The sequence below is a fragment of the Chrysochloris asiatica genome, unplaced genomic scaffold, assembly GCF_000296735.1.
Source record: "Chrysochloris asiatica unplaced genomic scaffold, ChrAsi1.0 scaffold00133, whole genome shotgun sequence".
NCBI classification, from domain to species: domain Eukaryota; kingdom Metazoa; phylum Chordata; class Mammalia; order Afrosoricida; family Chrysochloridae; genus Chrysochloris; species Chrysochloris asiatica.
Window position 1 is genome coordinate 8,126,770 of NW_006408651.1, and position 18,178 is coordinate 8,144,947.

General features: G+C 39.8%; 1 pseudogene; it reads right to left on the reverse strand.

Annotated features, from left to right (window-relative positions):
* Positions 1 to 12,660: 12,660 nt before the first annotated feature.
* LOC102810639 overlaps positions 12,661 to 18,178 on the reverse strand; it is a 9,323-nt pseudogene continuing 3,805 nt past the window's right edge.

Consider the following 18,178-nt stretch of genomic DNA (forward strand, 5'->3'; position numbering starts at 1 on the left):
CACCTCTCATACTTTGGACATATTGTCAGGAGGGAACAGTCGCTGGAGAAAGATATAATGTTTGGTAAGATGGAGGGTCAGAGAAAAAGAGGAAGTCCCCCAACAAGATGGATTGGCCAGGTGGCAGCATCGATGAACTCAAGTATGGCAATAGTAGTGAGGTTGGCCCAGGATCGGACATTGTTTCGTTCTGCTGTGCATAAGACCGCTATGAGTCGGTACCAACTCAATGGCACTTAACAACAACAATAAACCCTAAATAATCAGATATAATACTGTCACTTATGTGATATTCTGTCTGGGAATATATAACTTAGATCTTCTGTTCAGTAAGGAAATATTAGACATATCTCAAATGAGGAAAGTTTAATTTTTAAAATAACAAAAAATGATTGCATCCTTCAAAAATATCAAGGCCAAGTTGACAAATAGACAAAGAAAGGATATTGAAATGTTCTAAAGACAACTAGGAGTCCTGGTTGGTGTTGCAGGATAATGCATTAGACAGCAAAGTTTATTTGAAACTACAAGGTTGGTTGATTGAGCTCACTAGCCTGTCTTTGGAAACCCTATACAGGGTCTCTGTGAGTTGAAGCTGACTAAAGAGCACTTAACAACAACAACAAAGACAACTAAATAGAAAGGACATATATAGTGTTAATTGACAAAATTGAAATACAGAAGATGTATTAGATAAAAGCATTCATCATTATTCAAATTATAGACGTTGTTAATAATGCTGTGTGTGAGTTCTGGTATAGTGCTCTCGGTTAATATGCTGGACTGAAAAATCAGTCAGCTCACCAGCTTCAGAAACCCTCTATACAGTGTCACTATGGGTCGAAACAGACTCAACGGAACTTAACAACAACAATAACAACAACATAGAAGAATGTCTTTATTTTTGGAAAATACTCTATTAAAGTATTTGTGAGGCAAGAGCAATTCAGGAACTATATACATGAAGGAGATGGGAGAGCGAGAAAAAGAGAAAATCTGATATAGCAAAAAGGTAAAATGTTCATACTAGGAAAATCTGGGTAAAGGGTTAAGGGTATATGGGTATCGTTTGTATATTCTTTTTCTTGTAACTTCTTGGTACATTAAAAATTATTTACAAATTAAAAACGTTTTTAAAAATATTGATTCCTCAAACTAAGTGTTGAAATGAATTTAATAAAATAGAATCTAATTAGTCAAAAGAAAACCACATAAATATTTGATGGAGCAAATTCATCTTCATTGCAGTATACCTGATAAAGTTGGTGTGGTTTTCACAGACTGTAGGCTAAGATTGAGTCCACAGAATGGCTCAAGATGGGAGTAAAAGGACAGGTATCAGAAAAAGTCTAGAACATTCTATAAGCTGCAGTAATACACAAGGCCACATATATGTTCTGGAATCATTTTTGCTTGTCAGCTGCCATTCTAATGACATGACTGAGAGATCCAGCACCAGCCTCTGATGGATTTCCGATTAGACCATTGTGGTCCATAGGATTTTCATTGGCTGATTTTCAGAAGTAGATCACCAGATCTTTCTTCCTGGTCTGTCTTAATCTGGAAGCTCTGCTGAAATCTGTCCAGTATCATAGCAACACAGAAGCCTCCACTGGCAGATGGGAGTAGCTATGCGTGAGATTTATTGACCATGAATCAAACCTTGGTTTCTCACATGAAAGGGACACCAATGCTCCTCTTGTACATTTTTACTATAGCATTTTCTCCAGGTGTCCTGAAATGTCCAGTGAGATGTCTAACCTGTCCTTGAGACCTCTCCATAGGAGTAGTTTGTTGTTAGGTCTGATTTATAATGACTGCATGCGAGAGGGTAGAACTGTCCTATAGAATGTTCAAGGCTGTGATTTTTATGAAAGCAAGTTGCTGATTATCCTCTCACAGAGCACTGGGTGGGCTTACTAGTCCTTCAGTTAGCAGCCTAGTACTTAACCATTGCCCCATTCCTTGACATATTTCCTAAATAGGCAGGGCTGTTTCAGGCCATGAATACCTTACTCCCAGGATCATGCTTTCTTCTTTTCTCAATAAGCTTATCATAGGGAGAAGCTATGGGAAGAAAAACAGATGATAAGAGCTTCTTCTGAATGCCAAAGTAACATGGCTTCTGTCAACACACCTTTAGATGTCCTCACCCATGGCCTTAAGAACCCTTTCTTGCTGCATCAAAAAATGCTTCTGTGATGGTTAATGTTATCTGTCATCTTGTTTAGGCTATGGTTCCTAGTGGTTTAGCAGACACTATGAAATCACCTTTCATTTTGTGATCTAATGTGAGCAGTCAATCAGTTAACAGAATGTCTTTGGAGGTATGGTCTGACTCCAGTATGTTGTTGTTAGGTGGTTTCAACTCATATCATCCCTATGTACAGCGAAACAGAGCAAAACACGGTCTGGTCTGGTGCCTTCCTCTCTAGCATTGCTGTGTTTCAAGACATTGTTCCAGCCACTCTGTCAATCCAACTCAAAAAGGGTTTTCCTGCCTCTTTTTTGCTGACCCTCTACTTTACCAAGTATGAAATTCTCCAGGGACTGGTCTTTTCTGATAACATGTCCAAGATAAGTAAGATGAAGTCTTACCATCTTAGACATGTTATCAGAAATGCTCCTTCTAAGGAGCATTCTTGCTGTACTTCTTCCAAGACAGATTTGTTTATTCTTCTGGCAATACAGAGTATAGTCAATATTCTTTACCAACATCATAATTCAAATGCACTGATCTTTCTTGGGGCTTCCTTATTCATCATCCAGCTGCATATAAGTTGATTGAAAATACCATGACTTGGGTGAGACATACCTTAGTCCCCAAAATTATATCTTTGTTCTTTGACACTTTAAAAAGATCTTTTGCAGCAGATTGCCAAATGAAATATGTTCTTTGATTTTTTTTTTTTTTTTAACTGCTGCTTCTATGAGCACTGATTGTGGATTCAAGTAAAAATAAATCTTTGACAAAGTCAGTCTTTTCTCCGTTTTTGAGATGTTGCTTATAGGTTCACATTTACATTGACGTTGTCTATTGGTCCAGTTGTGATGCTGTTTTCTTTACACTGAGCTGTAATCCATACAAAGGCTGTAGTTTTTGTGCTTCATCAATAAGTACTTCAAGTCCTCTTCACTTTCATCACCATGGGACCTATTATGTAATGAACCTGTTTACTATTTTCTCCTATTTGATCTGATTTTATCCAGTGTTTTACTACTAACACATTTGATAAGTCCTTAAACTGAGTAGACCATATGTCTGGAAAACAGCTACGGATTGCTCAACACATACTCACACATGCATACAGATAAGAACCTCTTCATACATCACCTTTTCCACAATATGAGGGCTTCCTGAGCTTCCTCAGAAATGTGCTGTTTGTACCTAGTAGGGCTATAGACAGAGGGCGACCCAATAGACCCTTCTGACCTCAAATCATTTAATGCCCTAAAAGCCCAGTTACTTTTAATGTGTCCTCCAGTAGACTGAAATTAAATTGAGTTAAATAGCACAGAAACTTGTGAGGAGAGATTAGTGGTCTCTGCAACCAGACTTCTTCAGGTCCAGTCATAGCTCTGCCAATGTTACACAGGTTCCTTAACTTCTCTGTGCCTTGGTTTCATCACAGTAAAAAAATTAGGCCCTACAACATCGACTTACAGAATTAACATATGTAAGATGCTTAGAGTATCATTGATGCTACATGAGTGTCATTACTATCATAGCTACTACCTGTCTGCACATCCATCGGTATCCCTGGGTTGTGCAAATGGCTGAAATAGTAGCTGTTAACTGAAAGGGTGGTAGTTTGTATTCAATCAGTTGTTATTGTTAAGTGCCGTTGATTTGGTTCTGACTCAGAGTGATCCACTATAGGGTTTCCAAGGAGCAGCTGATGGGTTTTAATTGCCAACCTTTTGGTGCAGTCCACTGCTTATCCTATAGTGGTACACCAGGAGTCCCCATTGGTTGGTTGGTTATGTGCCATGGAGTCAGTTCAGATTCATAGTGACCCTGTACAGGGTTTCTGAGCCTGTAAATCTTTACAGGAGCAGAAAGCCTCATCTTAATCCCACAGAACAGCTAGTAGTTTCGAACTGCTGACCTTGTGGTTCACAGCCCAATTCGTAACCATTATGCTACCAGAGATCCATAGGGCTGCCATAAATCAGATTTGACTTATCAACAACTAGTACTGATACATTCAACAAATATTACGTAAACAATTACATTACACCAAACATTGTGCTAGGCACTGGGAATATTACGATAAATAAAACAAACATAAGGGTAAGTCAAAAAACATTGCTGTTAGGATTTTAGTTCATACGTGCATGGATTTATTCCAGACAAAACGTGTTTGTGATCAGTGGTTGAATGCCCCCAAGTTCTCTCAGTAGTAGCATTTGTCTTAACCTTATCAGGGTGCCTTCCAAAAAAAAAGGTTTAATCACAACATTGACTTCCAAGGGAATCTGTTGGACCAGTTAAACTCAAGATTGAAAAGGTCAGCTCAGAAGATTATGGTGACTGTTTTGGGGGATCTCAAGGGGTAACCTTGATAGATTTTCTTGAAGGACACAGTATGGTCATGGGGGTTTATTATGAAGAAGTTTTAAGAAAATTGAAAATTACACTGGTAAGAAAAATGCTAGGAAATCTAGACTGAAACAAACAAACAAATAAATAAACAAACTTTCCCTTCATGACAAGGCAACTTCTCATTCTTTGAGTGTAGCAAAGGATATCATATGAGAATTTTGTTGGAAAACCATACCCCATTCACCCTAGCAAGAACCTTGAACTTGCACCTTCAGATTTCTTTATGTTTCCAAAACTCAAAGAGCGTTCAAGAGGAACATGATTTGGGTCCCTTGTGAGGATACCAAAACTGCTATTTGGATGTGGTGTAAATTGAATAGCACAGAATTCTTCAGAGAAGGGTTGTTATTTTTTAGGGCCATTGTGTTGGTTTCAACTCATACCTACCTTTGTAGGGTTTCCAAGGAGCAGTTGGTGAGTTTGAACTGCCAACCTTGTGATTCAAAGTCTAGTGCTGATCCTACAGCACCATACCAGGAGTCCAAATAACGGTTAGAAAGATAGAAACACCACCTTCAGAATTGTATACAGAGCTGTTGCTGCTCTTCTTGTGTGTTGTCAAATTCATTCCAACTCACAGAGACTCTGTATAGTTCTGAGAGTGACTGGTGGGTTTGATTTGCTAACCTGTGGTTAGCAGCCCAATGCTTATCCCATAGCATCACACCAGAGCTAGTGGTGGTGGTTGTGTGTCATGGAATTGATCCCGACCCATAGCAATTCTGAGTAGGATTTCCAAGGCTGTAATTCTTTACAGAAGCAAAAAGCCTAGTCTTTTTCCCAAGGAGCAGATGGTGGATTCGACTTTGCAGTTAGTAGCTCAACACATACCCCACTATACCACCAGGGGTCCTTCTATATAGAGCTAGATGGAAGATATGTTAAGAAAGAACATCTTCACATTTTGATATGTTTTTTTAAATAGAGGTTTCTATGATTTTGCCACAATATTTTTGACTTATCTTGGTAGTTTATAGTTTCATGATGGATAACAACAATAAAGAGATCCATGCAGTAAACAACTATCATATACACTGCAGAGGGAAAGGAAGGTGCAGTGTAAAGAACATCAGGATAGTGGTGAGTGTGTACTTTGGTCCTCAGGGAAAGCCTGAATGGGAGAAAGAAGCTAATTATTGAAGAGCATGAGGCAGGGCCCTCCAGACACAGGGGACAGCATTTGTGAAGTCCCCCAGGGTGGACAAAGACCCTGAGCAGCGAGGCGTAGGCTTGCTGGCTGAGTGTGTGAGGGGTGCATTGAAGGCAGGGTAGGATCACACAGGATCTAACAGGGCACGATGTGGAGTTCAGGTTTGATATCAGAGAAGATTTTTAATTTGATATCATGGATGTTTTCAGGTGCTGGTGAGTCCATTTCCACTTATAGAGCCTCCATGTGAAAGCCACATAGGGTTTTCTATGCTGAAATCTTTATAGGAACAAATGATCAGATGTGTCTCTCTTATGGAACCTCTGTTTTTAAGTGCCACCGAGTTGGTTCCAACTCATAACGACCCAGTATAGGGTTTTCAAGGAGTGGCTGATGGATTTGAACAGTTGATTTTGTTGGTAGCAGTCCAGTGTTTATCCTACAGCACCACACCAGGACTACATGGAACTTGATGTTGTTGTTGTTAAGTGTTGTCAAATCAGTTCTGACTCATAGCGATCCTATATAAGTTTTCTGAGGAGCAGCTGGTGGATTTGAACTGATGACCTTGTGGTTCGCAGTCCAGTGCTGATCCTATAGTGCCATGAAATCACTACATAATCCCATTTAATTTTGCACATGCTCTCTTTGGATGCTATATGAAAATGGCTTGGTGTGAGGGCAACATAAAATATGGGAAGACTGGATCCCATCACAGGGGGCTTGGCTGCTATACCCTAAGTACTGCGCAGACCACCCAGAGCAGTCGGTTTGAGTCACACATACAAAATGTGTTTCAGAAAACCAGTCCAAAACCTCATGTATTCTTTGGGATTACATTAATTGATGTTCCACTGAGGCTGGGAGGGAGAGCATGTTTTGGCTTTTGTATAATGTCTCGTAGCCTGTAACATGTGGCTTTGATCTATTTGAATAGGAACCTCAGCTTGTTTAGCTGGCATCATTTGTACAAGCTCTTTGGCCCTCTAGAGGGAAATTATCTCCCTTCAATTTCTTTCTTTTAATTCTATATTTAGTCTGTCTTTACATTTTACTATTAACAAGCTCTTTTCTCCTTCACTATATATGTACCTTTGAAGAAATCATCCCAAATTTCAAAATCCTTTCCATATCAACATTCCCAATGTGTTCACAGTCTTTGACCTAACTGGTTTTGTTCTGTGTGCTTGATTTTGAACAAGTATGTTTGAATGTCTGGATCTCCATGCCATTAAGTAATTGGACTGTTTTTCCTATTTGTATTTAGGCCTGTCAGGTGCTACATATGTGGTTTTGTTATTTTGTAATACTAGTTGATCCCTGTTCTGTCTGACTCTCTGTTAGAATTTGGACAAGTTAGCGCACCTTTGAGACTGTATAAGTCTAGCAGGTATCTGAGTACACGGGGGACATCGCATTGTTTCCTTATAGTTGTGATTTTATAAAATTGTTCCAGTTGGATTCTCTAAAAAGCATGTGCTAAAATAGAGTTACAAATGCAAAAGGTTTATTGGGGAAGAAGACCTATGAAATGAGGGGAGAGGAATCGGGATTAAGCAGAAAGCTCATCAAACTTCCATGCTGTTCTGACAAAGCCTCTCCCAGCCCATTGGCTGAAGCATGTGATCCATCAAAATGGCTGGTCCTTGACACCACCATTGTCCTTGGTCATTGGATCCCTCAAGCAGAGTGTGACATCAGCTGCAAAAGCTAACACCTGGAGACTGACAGCTAACCACTCAGTTCAGATAGATAGCAAGTGCTTCATGAAGAGGGAGAAGAAGGGCACATCATTTTGTCTTTCACATGACAAACTCATTCCTCTGTATTTCAGGGCACACCATGCTACGCAATGTATTTGTCTAACCACATGAAAGAACGGTTTCTCTTTTCTTCCTATAGGTAAACTCAGAAGAGGGAAGTTAATGAAATAAACTATAAGTCCTGTGACTGCCCTTGGTCCAAGGGCCTCTGCTGATACTGTTCCCTGGCCCCACTATCCATCCTAACTGGTTTCTACTTCTACTGGTCATAGTATTTACCTGGTGGTGTGGACTAAATTTTCATGTACAGGGTCTTAGCCCTTTTTTGATGAATGCACGTGCTTATTCATTCATAGTCACAATTGGACATGGGTGTAGGAAGAGATACCGAAATGGGTCACCTGAGTTTCCTACGTGTTCTTCTTGCTCGCATTATATAACAGCAACCTTACCTCTTCCTGCTGATCAGGATCAGTGTCCTACTTACCTAGTTTTATCATAACAGAAATACCACAAGTGAGTAGCTTTAACGAACAAAAAGTTATTTTCTCTTAGTTCAGAAGGTTAGAAGTCTAAATTCAGAATGTGGCTCTAAGAAGAGATTCTTCTTTGTCTATTTCAGCTTCTTGGAGTCCCTGGGCTTGTAGATTCATCTACCCCCATTGTCAGACAGCATCTGCTTTCCCCCTGGGTCCATGTGCATATGTCTCTGTCTGAGCTGCTCTTTATCTACTCATAAGTCATAACGTTTAGAATCTACTCTACATCAGTACAACCTCAGCTGATTGATTGATTACATTATATTAAATTTCATTTCAGAGGTGACTATATTACATTATAGAAGGTGATTTGTATTATATTACATTACATCCACTGATATTCTAACATATTTGGGGGAGGGGACACAATTCAATTCATACGTCCTGAGAAAATGGCAAATTTTCTTGTCTACCAGTCCCTGAGCCGGAGGAGCCTAAAGTGTCCAGACAGGAGTCATAGTAAGTAATTCAATTAGACTCTTGCTGGACTCCTGGTGTGATGCTGTAGGATCAACACTGGACAGTGACCCACAAGGTCAACAGTTCAAACCCATCACCTGCTCCTTGTGAAACCCTATACAGGGTCATTATGAGTCAAAACTGACCCCAAAGCACTTAATTAAAGGAAAAAAAAAAAGTACACTTCTGGTATGGTGGTGTTCCTTAGAAACCTTGTACAGGGTCAGAAACCCTGTACATAGCAAGGGTCTTTGATAAGTGGGAGACTGTGGTGGTGAGTCATGTACAACTTCTAGCTCTACTATTGTATCGCAGAGTGGTGGGAAATTGGGGTTTCTCAGCACCCTTACTTAACAGGTTCACTGGATAAGGCAGTGAGGAGATGGCTTCAGCAAACAGCAGTCAGTGCAGGGGAATGGGCTCTCAGGTAGTCTCTTGCTCTTCTGCCCTTCTTGCCCCTCCGCTCTCCCTTCTGTATCTCTCTGTTCTTCTTGCTCTGTCACTCTCTAGTGTCTCTCTATTCTACCTTGTGTCTCTCTGTTCTCCTTACCCCTCATAAGGGGGAAGCTCCTTAAGTACTACTTCAGAACAAAGAAAGCATCTTGCCAAATATAATCAAAGGTTATATAACAGTGTGACATCATTCTAATATGGCGGTATGCATAACAATGACTTAGCATTTCCTAGCTTACATTGCAACCACCAAGTTGCCCCTGGATGGAAGGAGAGGAGTCCCTGAAAAGCTACAGCTACTTCTGATGCAGCAACTATCATGGCCACTTTATTCATGTGTCCAGTGTTCTAGTACTGGAGTGGTCCTTGGTAATGATTGACAAGTACCAGTTGGCCAATTATTTTTGTCATCTTGTTTGATGTAATGCCTTATCCATCGTAATTACTTTCTCATAGGCTTTAACATGTTATTAGAAAAAAACAAAACAAAAATTAATTACACTCTATGCCCTGTCATTATTTCAACCCATCTATATATTTCTCTTCTTGATAATTTGGTTTCTAATATTAGTTTTTCTTCCTTGCAGAACCTTGATCAACTGGCCTGGCCATTTGCCACTGACCATTCATTTTTATATATTCTAACTTCAAGACCTGTCTCCTTGAAACGAAAGGGATAGCCAAGTATACCATTTGAACTTTGCCATCTTAAAGGATTTTCCCTCATTGCTCTGTTTCAAGGTTTCATCTGAGTGATGCTGTCATGTAGCCATCATTAACTTTTGATTTACACTCACAAAATAAACAGTCCCATTCAAAAACCAAGCTCTAGCTTTTTTTCCCTTCCATCAACTATTCTACAGAATCCCCGACATCACCCAATATGACCACAGGGGTGAGATGGTGGTGAAGCACTGATGCTATCATGGTGATATCAGATTTGGCGCAACTGGGTCATGCAGCTTGATGGTGCTGTCTGGTCCTGCTCACATTTAGTCCTAGATTTATAATTTCCAGTTTATGATGGATTGCTGTAGTCTTCCTCCCAACTTTATGACTTGGTGATAGCAATAAAAAAAAAAAAAAAAAAAAACCATTGTCATCTGGCCAATTGTGACTCTACCTAGGACAGAGTAAAATGGTTCCTTAGGGTTTCCATAACTGTAAATCTTTGCAGATGTGAACATCTTTATCTTTTTCTCTCATGAAGCGACTAGTAGGTTCAAACCACCAACCTTACAATTAGCAGCTCAATGTCTAACCCAAAGCACCACCAGGACTCCTTGTTGAGTTCAATAGGACCCATATATTCTAGTCCTTTGGCAATTTGGTGTCCTAATGTCAAACATATCATTTCTATCAGGACCCAATAGCAAAAATAAGATATTTTTTTCTAATAGTTTGCAGTTCTCTGCAGGAGATGAAATAGGATAGTTTCAGAATATCAGGGATCTACATCTATTGTCATCAAGTTAGGTTTTTCCATATATTCCACACTATATCTTCCACCACTGACATTTCTAATACCATGGGGTCTACCAGGTTGTTTGGTCCAAGTGCTTGTACCACAACCTTGGCCCTCTGCAAGTCTCCTGCCCAATGTCACTCAGCATTACTTGCTCTGTGGGCTGGAGTCCCCGACACTGTGTCTGATGCTCTGGTTCTTGGTTCCGCTGCTGCTACTCCTCTACTACTTCTCCAGTGTCACAGCTTTCTATCTTTAGGTCAAGGAAGCCCAATGCTCAGGGATCCCAGGGTCCAAAGAATGCACTGCACTCCTGGATCTTCTTCTTTGAGCTCCTGCTTCTGAAATGGCTCACTTTATGCCCATACTAGAGTTTCTAGTTTTAATAATGATAATAAATTCTGTTAACATTCACAGTTAAATCATGTCATCCATCAATATCGTCTCCCATGTTCTCTCACCCAGACCCAGCAGGAAAAGGTTTGGTAGGAGTTACAAAGATTAAGGCTAGAAGAGACATGGTAAACAATTCATTACACCACAAGCATTATGGTTCCTTCTTTATAACAGGAGGTTATTTGAGATTATTGCATTAATTGATTGCACAGGATAATTCAGCATTACCCTAACCAGTAGACTATAATAGTTTACTGGAATAGCAAGTCCCTTAATTATTATAGTCTTTATCTACCATCTTCTAGAATATGTGTCTTATAAATGTTTTTATTATAGTAGCCATTGTCTTTTCATCCTCAATGGCCTGCTCACAGGATGTTCAGATGGTTCCAGAATTTTCAGGTGATATTTTGACAAGGTTAAAACAAAACAAAACAAAAACACATTGACTTCAATTGAGTTCATTGTGACTCATAGTGACCCTATCTATATAGAGTTTCTGAGGCTATCTAGATATCTTTTTCCTTTTTTTTTAAAGAGCAAGTAATTTTTATTGAAAGGTATACTCTATAAAATATCTTTAATACAAAAATATGAGCATCTGCCACCATGATATTGTTCTGTTGCAATGCTAAAAGTAAGTTTTACGAGTATGCAAATATGTCATGGTCAAGAAAAGCATCCGAATGATCAAATCTCCAATTACTCCTTTTCAGTCATCCTGTGTTACACATTTGAGCTATACAGACAACACATGGTAAAGAGCTTGTGGCAGCCTGCTGGAAAGCCCTAGAATCCCAAAGGAGCTGGGAGCTGGTAATTTGGAGGTATCTGATTTCTTCAGAGTCCTGCTGCTGTAGAGTCTCAAGTTTCAATGACGGCAAGATGGAGCCTGACAGGTAACATGTTAGCTCATCCATGTTTTTATTTCTCGTCATGTGCTGATCAAACAGACCATTTGTCAGCCAGGTCTGACCAGAAACGTCAATTGACTGCCTGAGAAAACTGATTTGCTGCTCACTTCACTCCATGGAGTTTTAGGCATTAAAGGCAAAGTACTTAGGAAATACAACGATGTGCTTTTTGTATTAGGATTTTTGTGTTTTTAGGTGTATCAAAAACTATATATTTAATATATAAATGATTCTTTGCCAGAACAGTAAACTAAATACTTGACTTTCCATACCTAAGTGAAGAAGACGAATCAAAGTTAAATGCAGTATCGTGTATTTATTATTATTGTGCATAATTTACTGCTTTGAATTGGCAAAGCAAGAGAAGATACAGGCAGTGTTTTACATTATACCTTATCACTGAAACCTTTGGTTAGTCACCGATTGCTCAGTTTTGTCAGTTTCATTACAGCTTTTGGCAACAACAGATGTGAGTGTGGGAATTTGAGGCAGACCTCTACAATGACTTCTCTGCAATGGTGACTTTATCCTCTTTAAGGGCTAGAAACTAGGAGTGTTTACAGTAAGTGTTTTAGCAGTCAATAATACTGTTGTTACTAGCTAGAGGTTCTGTTTGTATGAACTACCATATATGAACTGCCATTTAGCACCACATAAGCTAGCAAAAAAGAATTTGGATAATTTGTTACATTTTGGATAAAACATCCATATTGCAAACAGGAATAATCTCAAAATATGAAAGTACATTTTTCCTCCATTTCATTTGGTTGTCAAAAATTTGTGGAGTGACTAAATGAAAGTCACTTTCTTTTTTCAAGGGCATGCTATTCCTGTGTACCTTTACCTAAATAGTATCATGATCACCGGAAATGGCTTCTGTGAATACATTTGTCTGAATGTGAAAAATCTTCATTCTTAATGCTTACCACAAACCCAGCGAGGCTGATGATGGGTCTGAAGGCCTGTCAGCTCTTCAATAGTTCTCCAGCTACATTGGCAAGCATGTGCCTGTGCTCTTTTCTTTTTTACCAACTTGGTTTTTAATTTGTGGAATTCTGGCATGTTGTTCTTGAAAAACAAATAATCTGATGATTTGTTCCACATATAGTCATCGTAGGTTACTATCCAGAAATCACAGGCTGCACAATGCAGATGGTCACACGCTTTCTGTGAAGTATTCATTCCAATACCATGTGGAGCATTGCTTCCACCCAGGAATATTGGATTGCAACTAGATGTGGTCTTTTACCAAGGCCCTGAAGGGGAGCTCAGTTAGATGTGTTACCTGACGATTTAGATTTTAATTTAAAAGGTTTTTATTTTGTCAGAATTAGGCTCTGCATATATTTCATTAATAAGACTGTCAAGATCATCTGTTTTTTTAAATGTGTCTGCCAATCTGAGGTTGCCTTTTGCCTCAATGGCTCGGTTCCAGTAGCTACTGTGGGTGCTGGCGCAGGTTTTGGGCTGCTGGACCATGCCCAGTCTGAGTGGGTCAGGTCTGCAAAACTTGAACTAGCTCCTGCACCGTCTTGAATCCTTAGGTCTTTTTCTCCAACTCCGCACACCGCAGCCCCCGATGGTTTCTAGGCGCAATGTGAGGACCTGCTACTGCAAGCTCTGGCCCAGCTATACATTTTTTATAGGAGCAGAGAGCCTCATCTTTTTCCCACACAACAGCTGGTGGACTTGAACCACTGACCTTGTGATTAGTTGTCCAGTGCTTATCCTACTGTGCTTTCTGGGCAGGAAGAGTTAAAAGCTATTAATGGAGGACAAACTGTAAATGTATATTGTTGTCTGTTCTATGTAAATGCAAATTGTTTCTGAAAGTTTTTCATTAAGATAGGAAAAAAAAATTGGCAAATCAATGGCTGCATATCATATATTTGTCCTGCATATGGTATAATCTGCTTGGGCAAATATGCCACATCTAACACAATGGCTGCTGTCTGGCTACTACAGATGGATTCTGTGAAAGTCTATAATGTAATTTCCCAGGATCTACCCAGTTTCTGCAAGGGACAGACTAGTAAGTTAAATACATAGAGATCATCAATATGTAGGCATGACACTAATCTTTGATAACTCTACTACCACTATGAACCTACTCGGTGTCATGTAACAATAGCTGTCACAGTATGTGATTCAGCTTGTGTCTTATTATCTTGGCCAGAGGAGGAGTGGAGCACTTCCCCATTCTAATGGATCTCATACCAGGCCAAGAATCCAATGTGAGGATGTAAATCCCAATTATACAATAAGAGACTGGAGAAATGACCACTGGGTGGGTCTATGGATTCATCTAGCCCACTGTAAGCTGGAGTAGTGCTAACTCAGACAATTTGTCTAAAGAGTTCTCTCAGTGCTTGGTAGTCCTCTTGCACCTACGTGCAGTCACTCAAGTAAATGGGCACAAGTCCCTGTGGGAGAGACTGCAGTTCCCTGTGAGAAAGGAAAAGCATTACAATGCATATTTACCAACGTCTTGCAGGGTATTTCCCTCTAGGGACCCGGTCATTCTTTAGCCAAAAGGTTATGGATCTGAAAACTGACTCCTGTCTGAAAATTGGGTAAATGATTATGATTTTTGTATTATGGTACCTACTCTTAACTTTAGGTTTTTCCATCCTTGCTCACTTTTGAATCTCTCTATGTCTATGTACGTCAGTACCCTGTTTTCTTGTGTGGCACTGTGGGACAAGCACTGGACCACAAGATAGGTATGAACCTAAAGGTAGGTGGTTCAAACTCACCAGCCATTCCTGGTAAACCCTATATAGGGTCGCTATGAGTCAGAACCAACTTGATGGTATTTAACAACAACAACAGTCCTTGCTCACTTTGGAATATCTATGTTGTTTTTGTTGTTAAGTTCTTGAAAACCTCAAAGGGTTTCCAAGAAGCAGCTGGTGGGTTTGAACTGCTAACCTTGGGGTATGCATTCCAGTGATGATCCTATAGTAGCACACCAGGAGTCCTGAATATCTGTAATATCTACATGTCTATATATCTTATACCCTGTTTTCTTGGAATAGAGTACTTGGATGGTACAAATAATTAATGCATTCAACTGCTAACTAACTGAAAGGTTTAACTTCGCCACAGGCATCTCAGAAGAAAGGACAGTGATGTACTTGCAAAACATCAGCTATTGAAAGCTCTATGGTGCTCCCTGCCACAAAAGTCATAGGCACCTACAACCAGAAAGACCTTTATAATCATTTTGCCCATTCCCCTGCTTTTAGATACTATTAACTGTAAGACGTCCTCAAAGTCTATTTGAAATGCATGTCCATGGTTCAAATTCACAGCCACTCAGAAACCCTATACAGGGGGGCTATGACTTGGAATTGACCTGACAGTACTTAACAATAACAACAACAACAAAAGAAAAAGGTCATCTAAATATAATCATAGTGAAATGTATTTTACTGGTTGCCATCAAATTGACTCTAACTCATGGTAACTCCATGTGTGTGTCAGAGTGGACTTGTGCTCCATACATTTTAAGGGATGATTTAAAAAAAAAAAACTGTTTTATTGTGAATTATGTGATAGTTTACATGGGAGAACATTAGCTTGACATTCATCCTATCATATATCATTTCCTTGCCATGGTTACAATCCCATCCATGTATCATCAACTAACCTAAGGGTATACCCTGCATGCCCGCCCCTTGGTCATCAGCACACAGCTCCTCTCCCTCTCTGGGTCTAGAGTTCCCAGCCACTCCATCTCTCCACATCATTGTCTCTGCCTCCATCTCCGGCATCACTGTTTCTCTGAGTAGGGTCCCACACTACACTCTTCTCCCTTGATGGTCCCAGGGGCCTCTGTTCCTGGCCTGCAAACTCAACCACTCCCCTCCTTTTGCTACAGAACATCTACCTTTACATTTCCAACCCTCACAGTCAGTCCTGATAGTAATTACTCACTATTGTACCACATGAGTGCTATCCCCATCTCCTTTCATCAGCCCCACCCAAACAGATTGGATCCTACTCAGTGGAGAGTCTACCTTGTTCCATGCCCTCTGGATCTAGACACCCTCTTAAAGGCTTGTAAGCCAGTCATTTCTTGCCTTTGTATCCCTTCCCCCCATTTTGGGTAGCCAATGTCCAAGTTGCCCATCCCTGTCTACTCTGTGTATCAAGAGTGTGGGAATGATCCTTGCTGTAAAGATTTGTTCCTTAAGGGATGATTTTTGAGAAGTACATCCTTAAGTCTTTCATCTAAGGCACTTCTGAACTTCCCATCTTTCACTTAGCATCCAAGTGCTTAATCATTGACTCCCATATCCAAATATACTACCATCCAAAATATGTAACAAACTGTAAATCAAAAATACAAGCAAACTGGGAAGAAAAGAAGATTAATAACTAGACAGATGAAGAAAGGATTAATACTATCATTAATCATAAATTCTTAAATTTACAAATATATACTATGACATACCTTAATAATTGGCAACTATTTAAGTATGTGACAAGCATTGGCCAGGATGTAGAGAAATGAAACTCTCACCCATTTTTTGTGGGAGTCTAAATTGCTTCATCAATTTTTAAAACAGTTGAGAATTAAGTTACTATAAATATGTACACCCAAGCTACCAACAATTACATTCCTAGAAAGAATGTTCATAACATTATTGTTGGTAATTACCCAAAACTACTATTGTTGTTAGGTGCCATCAAGTCATTTCTGACTCACAACAACCCTATGCACAACAGAAGGAAACACTGCCCAGGCCTGCTCCATCCTCACAATTGTTGTTATTCTTGAGCCCATTGTTTCCACTGTGGCAATCCATCTCTTTCGGGGTCTTCCTCCTTTTTGCTAACCTTCCAGCGTACCAAGCATGAAGCCCTTCTCCAGAGGTTGGTCCCTCCTGATAACAAATCTGAAGTATGAGATGAAGTCTGGCCATCCTGGTTTATAAGCAGCACTCTGGCTGTACTACTTCCAACACAGTTTGGCAGTCCCTGGTACTTTAAAAATTCTTCTCCAACACTGTGACTCAACTGCATCGATTCTTCTGTGCTCTTCCTTATTCATTGTCCAACTTTCACAAGCATATGAAGCTACTGAAAATACCATGACTTGGGTCAGGCGCACCCTAGTCCTCAAACTGACATCTTTGTTCTTGAAAAATTTAAAGAGGTCTTGTGCAGTAGGTTTGCCTAAAGCAATTCTTCATTTGATTTCTTCACATCTGTTTCCATGAGTGTTGATAGTAGGTCCAAGCAAAATGAAGCCTTTGAAAATGTCAGTCTTTTCTCTATCTATCATAATGTTATTTATTGGTCCAATCTGGGGGGGTTTTATTTTCTTTACATTGAAGGTTGTTGTCTTTGATCTTTATCCATAAGTATAATGATTAGCAGACCAATCTGTAACCACTATGCTACCAGAGCTCCTTCCACACCAGGATAAGGCCTGCAAAATCATTTGGTCTGGCCTGCCAAGGAACCGTAGTTTCAGTGATCATACTAGGGGTGAGTTAAATATTTGACCAAATATAGCAGACTAATTTCCAGGCCTCTTTGTATGACCTTCTAATGATTCTATAAATTTTGTCAGAAAAAGGTTCCTTACCCATTGCTTTACTCATTCACATTATTATATCCAACTTTACCTTGTTGTATATTGAGAGTCTTCCAACCTCAGGGACTCATCTTCTGGCACTCTGTCTGACAGTATTCTAGTGCTGTTCATGTTTTCAAGGAGCTGTGGTAGTGTAGTGGTTATGAGTCAGGCTGGTAACCACAAGGTCAGCAGTTTGTAACTACCAACTGTTCCATGGAAGAAAGATGAGGTTTTTCTGTTCCTATTAAGATTTCAGCCTCAGAAACCTATGCAGGGTCGCTATAAATCATAACTGACTCCATGACACATAGCCACCACTGCCATTAATCTTCTCATCTTCTGGAACTATATCTGACAATGTTCTGCTGCTATTCATGAAGTTTTCATGACTATATACATAGACATATACAACCAAAATGGACATCACTATACATATACAAATACACATACATATACAACCAAAATGGACATCACTAGTAGAACAGATAAACAAATGCATTCCCTATTCAATATATGGGAGCTTAGTGCCTTTGTCTATGGCCAGGTATGCACCTCATCTTGTCTGATCTAATCAGGGTCAGACCTGTTTAGTACTTGGATGGGAGATCGCCTGGGAAGACCGGGAGCTATAGGTTTAGGAGACTTGGTGTGGCACTGTAGATTAATGCGCCAGACCACAAAGTTGATTCGGCGGTTCAAGCTCATCAGTTGAGCCTCGGAAACCGTAGGCAGGGACGCAATGGGTTGGAATCGACTTGACGGCACTTAACAACAAGTGCCTCTGTAGAATAATAATTTTACTTCAAACCACAAGTTCAGCAGTTTAAGCCCATAAGCTAGTCC